The sequence below is a fragment of the Ornithorhynchus anatinus genome, chromosome 6, assembly GCF_004115215.2.
Source record: "Ornithorhynchus anatinus isolate Pmale09 chromosome 6, mOrnAna1.pri.v4, whole genome shotgun sequence".
In the NCBI taxonomy this organism is placed as follows: Eukaryota; Metazoa; Chordata; class Mammalia; order Monotremata; family Ornithorhynchidae; genus Ornithorhynchus; species Ornithorhynchus anatinus.
This window is the reverse complement of record NC_041733.1, coordinates 38,690,361-38,707,343: the sequence shown is the minus strand read 5'-3', so window position 1 is coordinate 38,707,343 and position 16,983 is coordinate 38,690,361. Positions and strand designations below refer to the sequence as shown.

Sequence of the window (16,983 nt, the reverse complement as noted above, 5' to 3'; positions counted from 1 at the left end):
AGATCTTGGCAGTGTAGGCCATAACTCACTGTGGGCAGGGAACATTTCTCTCAACTCTGTTATATTGTAAAAAGAATGGTACCTGTTAAGCACTTACTATGTGCCAAGCACTGTTCTAAGAACTGGGGTAGGTGTAAGTTAAATAGGTTGGACACAGTCCCTGTCCCACATGGGGCTCACACTCTTAATCCCTATTTTACAGGTGAGGTAACAGAAGCCCACAGAAGTTAAGTGACTTGGCCAAGGTCACACAGCAGACCTGTGGCAAAGCCAGGTTTAGAACCCAGATCCTTATTATTCATTCGTTCATTCAATCGTATTTAGTGAGCGCTTACTGTGTGCAGAGCACTGTTGAATCCCAAGCCCATGTTCTCTCCAGTAAGCCAAACCACTGATTGAGCGACTGATCCTATGATAGGTGATTTAGCACTTGACAAGTTCCCAGCCCATGGTGTACTCAAGTATTTACCTCGGAGATCTGGCCCCTGTGTGAGGCAGACAGTGTAGGAGACAAGCTCTCTAAGGTCAGGGAGGGGACAGAGGAACTCTCAGTAATGGAAGGGCCAATGTGGTTAAATCTAGGAGTCGGCTTTTCCTGGTTGAGGAATACGGGTACCTGTTCCTCTCGTAACCCAACCCAACCTACAACCTTCACTAGGAATCAGTCAATCGTATTCATTGAGAGCTTACTATGAGCAGAGCACTATACTAAATGCTTGGGAGAGTGCAGTATAACAGTTGGTAGACACGTTCCCTGCCCAAAGCAAGCTCGAAGTCTAGATTCATTAATTCAGTCGATCGTACTTACTGCGTGCTTACCGTGTTCAGAACACTGCACTAAGCGTTTGGGAGAGTACAATGCAACAGTAAACAGTTGCAACAAAAATAAACATTGCCCACAATGAGCTATGATCTAGAGGAAAATGGAAAGCTTTATATAGTCTTTGAAAACGTGTCCATGGGATATAGATATCTATATCCCAAGTTATACATATAGATATAACTATATAATAATAATAATGTTGGTATTTGTTAAGCACTTACTATGTGCAGAGCACTGTTCTAAGCACTGGGGGAGATGCAGGGTAATCAGTTGGCCCACGTGAGGCTCACAGTCTTCATCCCCATTTTACAGATGAGGTAACTGAGGCACAGAGAAGTGAAGTGACTTTGCTCACATTCACACAGCTCACAAGTGGCAGAGCCGGGATTCGAACCCATGACCTCTGACTCCCAAGCCCAGACTCCACTGAGCCACGCATGGGCCACTTTGCTCTAGCGGAAAGAACATGGGCCTGGGAGTCAGAGGGCGCGGGTTCTAATCCCAATTCTGCCACATGTGTCCTGTTTGACCTTGGGCAAGTCCCTTCACTTCTCTGGGCCTCATTTCATCTGGAAAATGGGGATTAAGACTGTGAGCCCCGTGTGGGACAGGGACTGTGTCCAGTCTCATTACCTTGTATTTACCCCAGTGCATAGAACAGAGCTTGGCACATAGTAAGCACTTAACATATACCACAGATATACGTACATATATATATATATTATATATATATATATATATATATATATAATGTTTGTGTGTATATGTGTGTATATGTACACACATGTATATCGTATCTGTGTGTATATATATACTTATATATGTATTATATATATATATATATATATATATATATATATACAAGCATACACACACACATATTTATATAGAAAGAGAGAGAGATTTAGATATATAGACAAATTAGATAAGTTGTAGTATTGGCCTGCTGAGATCCCAGGCATTAGAGAGCTCTGTTAGCACCTACTAAAATTAGGAATAAAGAGATGCATATAGTTTTGGCCTTTATTCTGTCTGTATTATTAGAAATGAGTAATTTGATTCATTTTAAAATGCGACGAAGAGCTGGACTGGCTGACGTAAAGAGAAAATTGATGGGTAATGGCCTTATCTGAGCTGGTTTCCTCTTGCTTAAATATGTTTGGAGCAGGAATTGCAAATGTTCACATTTCATCTGGGTAAAAATTGACCTTTATCCCAGTATTCAGTATTTCTGAGTTTGAGTATTAACCAAGCAGATAAGACGTGGGCAAAAAAAAGGAAAAGAAGCAAAATTACATGAGGATTTTGAATTTTATGGGTGTCCAATAAATACTCAGCAGTAATGGTAATGAAAGATTAGGCAGTATTAGTAATGAACACTGAAACGTTTGAAAAGTTAAGGTTGAGTTTAGCCCAAGAAGAGACAGTGTGCATAACTGTAGAGAGGTGCAGAAATAAAAATACAAGCACCAATGTCAAATGGTTGTTCTGTTAGGAAATTAATTAGCTTAGAAATCTCCATTTTACTGCAAGAAATACCCCGTTGAGTTTCTTTTTTTCCTCTACCCAAATTAACGTCCTTTATTCTCAGACTCACAATAAATTTTACTGTAGAAGAAAAACAATTTATTGCAGTAATTTTCTTAGTACTTGTAGGAGATTATTTTTCTAAATTTTAAGCCAGGATCAGTAGACTATATAAAAAGGGAAGGAAGCATAGTCTTATAAGTAGCAGCACATATACACCACATGTTGAATGATGAACATAATATGAAGTATAAAATAAGCATTTCCTGTCCGAGAGAGAAGATTAAACTCCTCTAAGGGCAATATCTGGAAACATTATTTGAATGTGACACATTTCTGATGCTGTATTTTGAACTCTAATGCTCTACACTCATTTTCCAAACACATTTTAATTTCATGCCAATCTTGCTTCTGGGCCACCTGATTCCTGCCAGGCAGAACCGGTGTCTGAGAAGAGAAGCCTATTTGTTCTGGGTGTGAAATCACGAGTCACCCACTGTTTTCAAAGTGGCTATTTGGTGTAGCAGGGCAGAGGGAGAGATAATCCAGAAACTACCAGTTGGCCAGCTACAAACGGAGCACTTGAGGGAAAAAGTGGAATGAAGCAAAAAGGGGTTGTTCCAGAAATAGGTGATAGTCCTCCTTGGCAGAAAAAAAATAATGAGAAATGGAGCAAGAGATTTTAAGTAGAAAGACTGTCTTTAGCATAAGATCTCAAAGCTGTTTCTCTTCTCTGAACATCTCTCTGTTTGGAGAGAAGAGACTAAAAATGCTTCCTTAGGAGGAATAGAGGGAGAGAAAAGACTGAGAAGCCACACATTTGTTAGGTCCCTGAGAGCAGGGAATGTGCCTGCTGACACTATTTTATTGTACTTTCCCAAACATTTAGTACAGTGCTCAGCACACGGTATGCAGTCAGATATTATTCATACATTGAGAATCATAAACCACATTCTGTGCCACTGTATATTTGCTAGCACCACACCAATTTGCCTTTTAAGAACCCAATCTCAATCTAGCAGGTATCCAAACTCTCTTAACCATTAAGGTGTTACTACTCAGGAAACTTGAAACTGTCTTTTCAAAAAGTTTTAGTGACCTTCCTTGTAATTTGATGTCTGTTTCCCCCCTTCTAGACTTTGAGCCTGATGTGGGCAGGGATTGTCTCTCTTTGTTGCTGAATTGTGCTTTCCAAGCACTTAGTACAGTGCTCTGCACACAGTAAGTGCTCAATAAAGATGATCGAATGAATGAATGATAATTATTATAATGTTGGTATTTAAGCGCTTACTATGTGCAGAGCACTGTTCTAAGCGCTGGGGGAGATACAGAGTGATCAGGTTGTCCCGTGTGGGGCTCCCAGTTTTAATCCCCATTTTACAGATGAAGGAACTGAGGCTCAGAGAAGTGAAGTGACCTGCCCAAAGTCTCACAGCTGGCAAGCGGCAGAGCTGGGATTTGAACCCATGACCTCTGACTTCCAAGCCCAGGCTTTTTCCACTGAGCCATGCTGGAATGATTGAATAATATCACACGAGTGTGGGGGTAGGGTCTAGTGAATGTCTCTAGGAAGATTCCTTCTTTCCTTGAGACAGAATTTGTCCTTGCCTTGGCTTTAATCAATCGATCATATTTACTAAACAATTACCAGGTGCAGAACACTGTACTAAGTGCTTGGGAAAGTACAGTACAATAGACACACCCCCTGCCCACAATGATCTTAAAATGATATTGTGTTTCTCTTGGTCCTCAGTCAGAAAACAACAGTTCAAAAAAGCAATGTGAGCAAATGGATTGTATACAACCTTAGATGGTATTGTTATTAAAAAGAAAAAAATGAAACCATGGCAGAGTTTTAGACTGTGACCCTATGTGGGACAGGGATTATGCCCATCCTGATTACCTTGAATGTATCCCAGCATCTAGAGTTGAATTTTACACATAGCGTTTTAATATAATTATGATAATATATTGCTCTCCATAGTAGGGGTTCCTAAACACAAAAAGAGGTCTAGAACAGAAGCAGTTTTTCTCTGTTTGAATAGTTTTTTTATCTATTTTTGAAAATTGTAAATCTTTTTCCCATCTCATTATACAGCCATGATTGATGTACATAGAATAGCTAAGCCGCAATGTTGATTTTGACTAAAGGAAACATTTTGCAACTCAGTACCTGGAAAACTGCATGCTATAAAAGGTTGCGATAGAGAATTCACAGGCAAATGGCACAACCGCATAAGCAGAAACTCCTGACCATTGGTTTTAAGGCACTGAGAGGGTTATCTCTCTCTGCATGTCCTTGCTCCTCTTCCACTTCAGCCCGGCCCACGTTTTGTTCCTCTAATGCCAAACTTTGCACTAGGCCTTGCTCTCATCCATTGACTTCCTGCTCACATTCTCCTTCCAGGCTGGTATTTGCCCTTAACATTCAACCTACCACCCCCTCTTCAAAGCCCTACTAGAATTACATCTCCTCCAGGATGACTTCCCTGACCAATCTCTCATTTCCCCACCCCACTTTTCCCCTCTTGGTCGCTTACACATTTAAGTCTTCGCCGTCTAAACCCTTAAGTAGTCGATCCACCTCCTCCCCAAAGTACTTGCTTTAAACTCTGTGGCTTCCCTTTATCTGTAATTCATTTTAGTGTTTGTTGGTTTTTCTATGTTGTAAACCTCTTGAGGATAGGATGGCATCAACTATTTCACTCTCCCAAGTTGTACAGTGGGCAGGGAATGTATCTGTTGATTGCGATATTGTACTCTACCAAGTGCTTAGTACAGTGTTCTGCACATAGTAAGTGCTCAGTAACTATGACTGAATATTTTGCCCAGAGTAAACACTCAATACGTACTATTTATGGACTTTGCAACCCTCCCACCTTCCTCCTATGATAATACAGGATCGCTCTTTCCATTATTTTTGTTTCTTTCTGTTAGGTAATCAATCCATAGTACATATTGAGTGCTCACTTTGAGGAGAGCCCTGTGCTAAGACATGAAGTCTCCCCTTCTGTGGATTGTGAGCTTGTTGTGGGCAGGGAATGTCACTGTTTATTGTTTTATTGTACTTTCCCAGCGCTTAGTACAGTGCTCTGCACACAGTAAGCAATTAATAAATACAATTGAATAAATAAATGGATACAGTAGTGTTGGTAGACGCTTATCCCTACCCTCAGGTATATTAAAATCTTTCATTTTGACCCCAAGGTATTCTAGCTGACAAGTTTATGACAGAACTTTTAACAATTGTTAAAGGCCGAAATGCTTGAGTTAATTTCAGTGCTTGTGGATTTCATGGTATTGATCAAGCCTCTACTGTGTGCAGTGCATTAGGGGAAACAGAGTGACCTAGTGGATCTTGAAAGATCTGGGTTCTAATCCCCGCTCTGCCATTTGGTCTGCTGTGGGGCCTTGGGCAATTCTCTTAACTTCTCTTAGTTTTCTCATCTGTAAAATGGGGTTAAGCCTGTTAGCCCCATCTGGGATGGGGACTGTGTCCCACCTGATTAACCTCTAACTACCCCAGTGCTTAGTATAGTGCCTGGCACATATTAAGCACTTGAACAAATACCGTTTTAAAAAGAATATTTTAAGCACTTTGGGACATCGTCTCCTCCCTGACAGACTTTACAAGCTAATGCTGAGCCAACTCAATCTCTAAATTTACGTTCACTGTTTTATTTCTCTGAAATCATTCCATTAAGATACCTGATTGAGGTTAGAAACATCAAAGCTATGCCAAAGCAAATCATGCTTGAAAGTTCATTCTATACCATGAACTAATTTTCAAATGAGCATTTTGTTTTTTGGTAAAAAACCCAAAATACCTATCTGCATTCTTATTTTTTCTGGTCTCAAAACATGTTTAAGGAAAAATGTTACTACCAGAATATATCTCACTCTCCTCTTTGTCTTTTCCTCTCTCTACACAGAACATAGAGGAGACAGAAGCACATCCTGCCTATTCTGAGAGCCTGAAATATTCAGGAAACGTAAGTCTTCCAGTGAAGTTTTAAAATTGATTTGTTGAATAAGTTAAAAATATTGTAAGACCTTATTGATGCAGACCTGCTCTGACCAATTGAGGTTCCCTTAGTAATAATAATAATAATGATGATGGTGGTATTTGTCAAGCGTTTATTATGTGCCAGGCACTGTTCTAAGTGCTGGGGTAGATACTAGTTAATCAGATCGGACACTTTCCCTGTCCCACTTAAGACTCCTAATCTAGGAGAGATGACAGGAATTGGATCCTCCTTTGTGCCTTTCCCTGCCTAGAGGAAGACCCCAAGAATCACTTTCAAAGAGGCTCTCACCCTACATTCAAGTCCAGGATTCCAGTCCCTCAGAGATTTTTTCCTTACCCAAGATGGGGGCCACCTGTCAGCATTCTCCCTAAGGGATCACTAAAGAAAGCTTGGGCCTGCAATTTCTGGCTCCAGAGCCAAATCTGACTCATCTGGAAATAGAATATGGGTCTTGAGAAAGAGGGACAAAGAAGGATGGGGGAAAGGAGGCCAAAAGCCTTCTAACTTGTAACAGAAGGAGAAATATCTTAACTCCCAGAACTGAGCTGCTAATTTGACAGTGAATACCAGTAGTATACTAGTAGTATAATAGTAGTATGTCAATCCTCTTCCCAACCATTATAAAGCAACTGTCTGGACTTAGGTCTACTCACTTTTCTAAAATCAAATGGATGACTAGGTTAAGATGTGAATAATTTTCCAAATCCTCATTTCCTCTTTTCCCGCTCTCTTCTACATTACCCTTGCGCTTGGATTTACATCCTTTATTCACCCCACCCCTCCCTCAGTCACACATTTATTTTCATTAATATCTGTCTCCCCCTTTAGGCTTCAAATTCGTTGTGGGCAGGGAAAGTGTCTACCAACCCTGTTATATTGTACTGTCCCAAGGGCTTCGCACAGTCCTTGCCAAGTGGTAAGTACTCAATCAAGCAATCATATTTAGTGCTTACTGTTTGTGGAGCACTGTGCTAAGAATTTGAGAGAGTACAGCATAACACAGTTGATAGACATGTTCTCTGACCGCAGTGAATTTACAGTCTTAGAGGGGGAAGGCCAATAAATATGACTGACTGATTGAATGGGGGTTTTGCTTAGAAATTATGCATGTGTAAGGGGTAGGTCACAAGTTGGGGGAAATCTCCCTTCAGAGTCTCATAGCCCTACCCTTGGTGGGTCCTGAAAGCGGTTCAGGCCTCTCCCACCCTCCGCCCCCCTCACCATCCCAGGGACTTTATGGTGTAGTGGATGGAGCACAGTCCCAGGAGTCAGAAGGTCATGGGTTCTAATTCCGACTCCACCGCTGTGTGACCTTGAGCAAGTCACTTCAATTCTCTGGCCCTCAGTTACCTCATCTGTAAAATGGGGATTGAGATCGTGAGCTACTCGTGGAACAGGGTCTGTGTCCAAAATGTTAGGCTTGTATCTACCCTAGCACTTACTCCAGTGCCTGGCACGTAGTAAGCTCTTAACAAATACCTCAATTATTACTGTTGTTATTCTGCGCCTGCCTAGAATTGGCATGTGAACCAAGCTGGATGAACTTCATTTCCTCCTCCTTGTCTTCATCACAAAATCCCCAGAGGAGAATCCGGCTCTGCCAGAAACATAAAATTGTCATATTTCAACTTCCATGTACTCTTTCCTCTAGTTTCCTAGGCTGGCTAAGCTCATATCCCTGGTACCAAATCCTTTTGTTATTGCTTCTCTTTAATTATTCAGGAGGGCTCAGCAGGTCAGAGTTTGCCATCTCATGATAATTCTCTTTGGCAAATGTGTTCCTCTATTCTCCTCTTGGACCTGGGTGCTATCTGGTCCTGAAAATGGGCTTTTGCTTTTGGGAAAAGGCTTCCTAGGGGTTTTTATGGCTGTTCATCAGTGAACATTACTATAGATATTCTTGTCTCCTTTTTTGGCAGTGGGAACTTGATTTTAACCTTGTCACCAATTGATGGTGTTTACTGATTGCCTACTAGGTGCAGAACACAGTAGTGAATTCTTTGGAGAATATAGTACAAGAGAATTAGTAGATATGTTCCCTGCTCTTAACAAGCTTACAGGCTAGAGGGGGAGACAGATATTAATATAAATAATTCCTTATAGAATTCAAAGAAATGTGCCAAAGTACTGTGGAGTTGAGTGTAGGGTGATTATCACATGCCCAAAGGTCACGGATCAAAGGGTATTTCCTTCTAAATTGGTGTTGGTTTCTCCCAAAATGCTCTTATCCTTCTCTTGCCCAGTGTTAGGTCTCTTTCCTTCCCCCACTCTTATTATAGGGTCAGCTTACATGACCCTCCCACCTGCAAGACAGAATTCAGGAAAGTTTCAATGCCATATTTATCCCTTCTTCTGCCCGTAATGCATGGAGCGGACAGTTTTTGATAAAAAGAAGGAAGCTTTTGATTCGGACAGCCGCTAATCTGAATTAGCTGAAATCTCAGCTAATCAGTGGGTTGGAGATTACACATACACTGACTCAACGGGGCGAATAATCAGAATATTTTCATCTAGCACGCGGACCAGCAGGTCAATTTAAAGAGATAGAGCAAAGTCGATATTGGGATATTTTAGTTTTTCATTCATTTGAGCTACACTTTTATTACATCTGGCCCAGTTGAGTGAGGGTCTTCTGATTTCTGGGCTCGAGAGCTTCATTAGTGGAACAGAATTTCTAGTGAGTTTAATATGCCCTCCCTTATCAGCGGGAAGTCGCGGGAGCCAACCGCAACAGAGGGAAGCTCAGAAAACCTTGATGTGTGGCCAGAGATGGAGAGCTGTGGGAGCTGGCCACCTTCCCAGTGTTAGAGACAGTTTTACGGCAGCTACTGAGGGTTGATGGTCAGAGCCGCAGATGTAGCTGCTGGAAAAATGTCCCAGTCCCAACTTGGCTTGTGCGTGTATGGGCTTGGCATTGCTAACCACTCCTACCACCCTCTCCTCTCCTACCACTCCCACCTCTCCCCCCTCACTTCCTTGCCCAGGAAAAACAGTTCACATAGTTAGAGATTGGAGCCAGGAAAGATCCCAAGGGAGTGTTATTAGAGAACTGCAGGCAAAGGAGAAAGACGACTGTCGAAACAGCAGCCCTAGTCCAGCTTGGTCTTGTAATTTTATTTGATCTTTCAAAGCTTTTCAAGTGCATTTGGGAAAACCAGATTCTCTCCATTTTTGGTGAGGGATTCGCTTCCACAACAGACGGTAGCTGCCCGACTTGGGTGGCTCAAATCAGGAAAGAAGAGCCTTTCAGAGAGATAATGCATGCCTGTCGCATTGAGTTTTAGGTAGCGTCTCCGTGTGCTCCGCAGTGTAGCATATTGAATAATCAGTGACTTGAAGATGTAGATGTAAAACTTAAGTTTTTACATACTGTGCCTTGGAAAAAGGCAATTGATCCATGTTTTTAGGGTGAGAGAGAGCATTATCTGTATTGCAGTAGGATGGGTAATGAATGCTACCTCCAGGAATAAGGAATGGGAGACAAAAAAACACGTACAGAGACACGTGATACAAATGATAACCAGAAACCGAAATTAGAAGCTTCCTTTTCTCCCTTTTGTGTAGCTAACTTCAGGTTAAATAAACACACATACCCAGGCATAGCAACACAGCAGAGTAAAAAAAAAAAAGGGGGGGAGGAGAAGTAAGCGTCATTGTAGTCGTCTGCAAGCATGAATGGAATGATGTTGGCGTAGAGCTGCTTAATGTAGCAACTCTGCTGCAGAGAAATCCACAGAGAGCTGCATATAATTGATAGGACTCAAGTGATTTTTCTGCTTCCTAGGAATATGGCTATTTTATGTTGGTGGGAGCATAAATCTTTTCCCTTCTATAAATTGAAATGATGAGGAAAATGTCATCTACCAAAGTTTTCTGAATCAGATTAAAGAAGTAAATCAATGTTAAACCTGGGGTAATTTCGATATATCCACATTGTTCTTCTGATTTTTTTTTCTCCCTATAGTCAGCCAGGGAAAATGAGCCCCTTTTTAGATGGTAAGCTCACTGTGGGCAGGAATGTGTCTACCAATTCTGTTATATTGTACTCTCCCAAGTTGTTAGTAGAGTGCTCTGCAGTCAGTTAATATGAAGAATTGGTTGATGGGAAAGTACAATACAACAGAGTTGGTAGACATATCCCCTGCCCACAGGGAGCTTAGAGTGTAGAAGGAATTTGATGCTTTGTTCTTCAGACCTCAGTCCTTCCTGATCCAACTTCTGCTACTTGCTCCATTTTTTACTGTGATCTGGATATTTGAGGGTATTATCCCCTTGGCTGAACCCATATTCAAAGAAGTAGAGCACTGATGTGAGAGGGGATATTTCTAGGCACTCATCCCTAAAATGCTTTTTCTCCCAGTTTATTTTTTCCCACTGACAATTTTTCCCAAGAAATATGCCCTTCGTTAGGGACAAATGTCCGCAGTTTATAAGCATTTGAAAATGGCATTCCAAGAAATTCAATGAAATGTTTTGCAGGATCCAGAGTAGTATGTTTGCGGAAGCAGGTGAAGAGCCTGAAATTTTCAACAACTTTACTCTGTCAATCATTATGCAGCTGTCACTTGAAACCATACACAATCAATGAAACATGTGTGGACCATAATCCTGAAAAAAGAAAAATGTCAAACACATAAAAATAAAATGTGGTAAAATAATACGGAAAAAGTACAAAGGATTTCCATGGCCTCCTGAGAGAGCCATCTGAGTGCGATCATTTCTCAGCCCTAATGATGCTCTGAGATTACATATTCATTTTATTGTGAGATTTAGAATGTTTGGGGCTGCCAGGAATTTTAAGAGTCTTGGGCAAAGGTAGGAGAGGAAGCTGATTTGACTGATTACGGCATCTTCTAAGAATACTTCTCACCTCTGGGGAGCCCTCTGATTAAAAGTGAGTCCTACCTCCCTGATAGAAACCCTGATTATTGTCTGCAAATTTTAGATTTGATTAATTGGCCTAAATTGGAAGTAATGTGGATTCACTTGATACAACCACATATAAGCTCAGAGAAGCAGTGTTGCCTAGAGGATAGAGCTCGGGCCTGGGAGTCAGAAGGACCTGGGTTTCCCTGTGGGGCCAGCCACTGTGTCTGCTGTGTGACCTTAGGCAAGCCACTTGCTTCTCTGTGTCTCAGTTACCTCATCTGTAAAAGGGGGATGAAGACTATGAGCCCCGCGTGGGCAAGGACTATGTCCTACTTGATTAGCTTGTATCTACCCCAGAGCTTGACATATAGTAAACACTTAACAAATACCATAAGAAAAGCTTGACCCTAATTTTAAATTCTATGGAAAACTTGTTGATCATTAATTTTAGATGCTTATGACAGTAGTAATAATTGATTAATTGATTAGGCAATTATTAAGGGGCAAGCATTGGGGTAGATATAAGCTATTCACATTTGTCAGTCCCTGTCTCTGATGGTATTTGTTAAGCACTTACTGTGTGGAAGGGACTGAACTAAGTACTGGGGAAGATAAAAGATTGTACACAGTCTCTGTCCCACCTAGGGCTCACTGTCTTCCCACATAGTGCTCACTGTCTTCCTATTTTATGGATGAGGAAACCAAGGCACAGAGAAGTTGAATGACTTGCCCAAGGTCACACAGACAAGTGGCAGAATCAGGATTAGAATCCAAATTCTCTGACTCACGGGCCCTTGCTCTTTCCACTAGGCCTCGCTCCTTCTCAGTGTGGCCTAGTTCTTCCCTAAAGATCTAAAACTGCTATCGCCAGAACGAAGAGCTGAGGGAAAACATGCTTCTATTAAAAAAATCCATAAGAAAGAGCACTGTAATAATGACTGTGGTATTTGTTAACCACTAAGGGCCAGGGAAGATACAAGATAATGAGATTAGACACACTCCTTGTCTGACATGGGGCCCATAAACTTCTCTGTGGTAATGTTCTCCCTCTTTGTCTTTGTCTCCCTTTTTTCCTCTTCTCTCTCTTTCTCTCCCCTCCCCCCCCACGTTACCACCTTTAAATCATATCAGGTTCTAGATTTGAAAGGATTGGTATCCAAGCATGGCACATGGGCTTTAAAATTCCACTGGGCCTGTGGCAGTTCGCCACCCAGAGAGTGGATGCCATTTTTTCCGAGTGGTAGATAATGCTAGCTAAGGAAGTCTCTTGGCTTTGTGGGGACATTTGGTTTTGGTTTTTCAAAGCAACGAGCACACACACCATCCCCAACAAAATCAAAGCTCTCTACCATCTTTGACCTCTGTTCAGAGTTTCCCAGATTGACTGGGAGAATGAGTGGTTGGTAATTTAATTCTCCAAATCCTAGCCACCTCAGCACTCATTCATTTATTCAATCATATTTATTGAGTGCTTACTGTGTGCAGAGTACTGTATTAAGTGCTTGGGAAGTACAATTTGGCAACAGATAGAGACAATCCCTACCCAACAATGGGCTCACAATCTAGAAGGGGGAGACAGACAGCAAAACAAACAAGTTGTCTGTTTGTTTTTAGGCGTCACTACCATCAAAATAGATAAATAGAACCATAGACAAATGCACATCATTATTAAAATAAAAAGAGCAATAAATATGTACAAATATATACAAGTGCTTTGGGGAGGGGAAGAAGGTAGAGCAGAGGGAGGTAGTAGGGGCAATAGGGAGGTAGTAGGGGCAATGGGGAGGGCTTAGTCTGGGAAGGCCTCCTGGAGGAGGTGAACTCTCAGGACTTTGAAGAGGGGAAGAGAGCTAGTTTGTCGGATGTGAGAGAACATTCTGGGTCAGAAATAGGACGTGGACCGGGGTCAATGGTGGGACAGGCAGGAACGAGGCACAGTGAAGAAATTAGTGGCAGAGGAGGAGGAGCAGAGTGTACAGGCTGGGCTGTAACAGGAGAGAAGGGAGGTGAGGGAGGAGGGGGCAAGGTGATGGAGAGCTCTGAAGCCAAAACATCCATAGTTCTTCAGCACATTTTTTTTTACCATTCTGCACATATTTTTTTTTACCATTCTGTTTAATCACTTCCCATGTAGCCATCTCATCAGTTATGTTTTTCCACCTATCTGTAACTAGTTTTGCGTCTCTCTCTCCTATTAGGGTATGGACTTCTTAAGGGAGGGGATTGTTCTTCTTTACATATTGCTCTCTCCTAAGTCCTTAGTTCAGTTTTCTGAACTAAATATTATTGATTGATGGATGGGCCACCTTGTAGATCTGAGAGCTTAAAATCTCAATTGTTCATGGGAAAGACACATAAATCTCCATTTTCCTCTGTCACCTCCCCCTTCACAGAGGTGGACAGAGGGGAGAGTTTAATGAGCAACATAGGGTTTAGTTGGATAAGCATTTGCCATACACAGAAATCCTAAACAGAATAGCATAGCTTTTCTCCAGATCACCAAAACCTTCAAGCCAATAACACCCTTTTCTTCAGTAGAGATCTACTGTATTATACTTTTCCAAGCTCTTAGTACAGTGTTCTGACCACCATAAGCCCTCAAGAAATTCCACTGAATGATTGCCCTTCCTTTTGTAAGTGGTAGAAGCTCTCAGGCCTACAGAAATCTGTAGGCCTGAGAAGCAGCGTGGCTCAGTGGAAAGAGCCTGGGCTTCGGTGTTAGGGGTCATGGGTTTGACTCCTGGCTCTGCCACTTGTCAGCTGTGTGACTGTGGGCAAGTCACTTAACTTCTCTATGCCTCAGTTACCTCATCTTTAAAACAGGGATTAACTGTGAGCCTCACGTGGGACAACCTGATTACCCTGTATCTACCCCAGCCCTTAGAACAGTGCTCTGCACATAGTAAGCGCTTAACAAATACCAACTTTATTATTATTAAATCCTCTTATATTGAACCACTGCTGCTTCAAAATCAGTCAGTGGTACTTACTGAATGCTTAGAACAGTGCTTAATACATAGTATATGCTTAGCAAATACCAAAATTATAATTATTATTACTGCATGTCAAGCACTGTTGCAAACATTTAGGGAAGTATAGTAAAACAGAGTCTGGGAGATGTAATCCCTGCCCCAAAGAAGCTTACCGTTTGCAGGGAAGACAGACATTAGAGTTGATTAGGGATATTAGGGATAGGGAAAGTAGTAGAGTATAAATCTAAGTATTGAGGGATTGGAGTGAGTACCAAAGTGTCCAAAGGGTACATAGCCAAGTTTATAGTCAATGCAGTGAGAAGAGCACAGAGGGGGAATGACGGGCTCAGTCTAGAAAGGCCTCTTGGAGGAGATATGTTTTTGGGAGGGTTTTGAAAGTGAGAGAGTAGGGTTCTGTCAGAGAGAGTTGGGTTCTGTTGCCGAATTGTAGTTTCCAAGCGCTAAGTACGGTGCTCTACACACAGTGATCAATAAATGCGACTGAGTGAATGAATGAATTTTAAAAAAAGGGAGGGAGATAGTTCCAAGCTTGAGGGTGATTGTGGACCAGGGTTTGGTGGTGGGAGCAACAGACTTGCTTTTTAAAATCAATTGGATGGCATGAAAATGAGTGGTTTAAAGTGTCACATGGTAAATGAATTTGCTACAATCAAGGAAGCCTGATTTCAGTTCTGTGATTAATGTAGGAAGCTGTACGCCCATCTCTGCTTCCTCCAATGTTTGGACCCTGGAACAGAAAACATTCCCTTTTGTACTGAATCTTTTTAGACATCTCTTTGAAAAATACTAACCCTCCTACCCGCCAAAGACAGAAAATTTCTTATTGGCATTTTGAAGTATTTTGATAAACACTTATTATAGTGCTCTGTACACAGTAAGCTCTCTGTCCATATCAATTGATTTGTTTTCATTGAAACAGTCAAATTTCATAGGGAGAGTGAGCATTATTGTGGAAGGCAGATATCACTCATATTTATTGAATACTTACTGTGTGCAGAAGGCTATATGACGTGCTTGGAGTAGAATATAACAATTTAACAGAGTTGGAAGACAGATTCCTTGCCCACATGGAGCTTACAATTTAGAGAGGCAGGCAGACATGTATATATACAAATGCATATACGGATTAAGGATGTGTACATAAGTAAGTGATGTGGGGCTGAGGGAGGGGTGAAGTAAAGGGAACCAGAAAGTGGGAGAAGAGGAAATGAAGGCTTAGTCAGGGAAGGCCTCTTGGAGGAGATGTGCCTTCAAGAAGGCTATTTAGGAGGGGGAAAGTATTGTCTCTTGGATACGGAGAGGGAGGGCATTCCAGGCCAGGGGCAGAATGTGGGTGAGATAGACAAGATTGAGGTACAGTGATTAGATTGGCATTAGAAGACCGAAGTGTGTGGGCTGGGTTGTATTAGGAGAGCAGTGAGGTTAAGTAGGAGGGGGCAAGGTGATTGAGTGCGTCAAAGTCGATGGTAAGGAGTTTCTGTCTGATGCAGACGTGGATGAACAACCACTGGAGACTCTAGAAGGGTGAGGAAACATGGACTCAATGTGTTTGTGGAAAAATGATCCAGGCAGGAGAATCGAGTAGAGAGGGAGTAGACAGGTTGCATGTAGGTCAGCAAGGAGGCTGAGACAGTAATCAAGATGGGCTAGGATAAGTGCTTGGATTAATGTGTTATATGTTAAATATGTTCCACCTGCTGCTGAGAATGAGTATCTAAACCTACCGGTGTTTGGGCTCTGCTCATTCCAGAACATTTGAAACAAAGACCTGGTGTAGGGCATGGATTTTAAAGGAGGTGCGGAGAATGGTTGGGCAAAGTAGAGTGGGGAGAACATTCTGGGATGACGTGGAACCACGATGAGTTTAGATGGAGGCCAATGAAGAGCGTGAGGTGGGAAGTAGCAGAAGATGTCTGCTCAATATGAAGCTACCAGATGATGGAGAGCTTGAGGCCTGGTGGAACTCAACCTGCAGTAGCTTTGAGAAGTAATGGGGAATTTACATATTGGCTATTTGAGCAAGACTTAAAGATGTTAAAGAGTTGCATGGTCTAGGGGAAAGAACACAGGCCGAGGAGTCAGTAGACCTGGGTTCTAGACCTGGTTCTGCCAATTGCCTGCCTTTTGACCTTGGCCAGGTCACTTAATTTCTTGAGACCTCAGTTTCTTCATCTGTAAAATTGGGATTCAGAGCCTGGTTTCCCTTCTACTTAGACTGTGATCCCCTTGTGGGTCAGAGACCCCAGTGCTAAGAACAATGCTGGCATATGATGATGATGATGGCATTTGTTCATTCATTCATTGTCATATTTATTGAGCTCTTACTGTGTGCAGAGCACTATACTAAGAACTTGGAAGGTACAATTTGGCAACAGATAGAGACAAGCCCTGCCCAACAGCGAGCTCACAGTCTATACGGAGGAGACAGACAACAAAACAAAACCAATAGTCAGGCATCAATACCATCAAAATAGATAAATAGAATCATAGATATATACACAGCATTAATAAAATAGAGTAATAAATATATAGCACTTACTATATGCAAAGCACTGTTCTAAGCGCTGGAGTAGACTCAAGGTAATCAGAGAGTCCCAAATAAGGCTCACAGACTCCATCCCTATTTTGCAGGTGAGAGAACTGAAACCCAGAGAAGTTAAGTGATTTGCCCAAAGTCACAGATGTGACAAGTGGCAGAAGCAGAATTAGAACCCACAACCTCTCACTCCCAAGCCCAGGCTCT

The 16,983-nt window shown here is 41.9% G+C and overlaps 1 long non-coding RNA gene across 2 annotated transcripts in view; it reads left to right on the top strand.

Annotated features, from left to right (window-relative positions):
- The window catches only part of LOC120638432, a 206,634-nt gene that overhangs the window by 156,484 nt on the left and 33,167 nt on the right, over positions 1-16,983 (top strand). For both annotated transcript variants that reach the window (XR_005660087.1, XR_005660088.1), the window contains exon 2: positions 6,283-6,342. This is a non-coding gene — a long non-coding RNA (uncharacterized LOC120638432). The remainder of the gene's footprint in view (positions 1-6,282; positions 6,343-16,983) is intronic.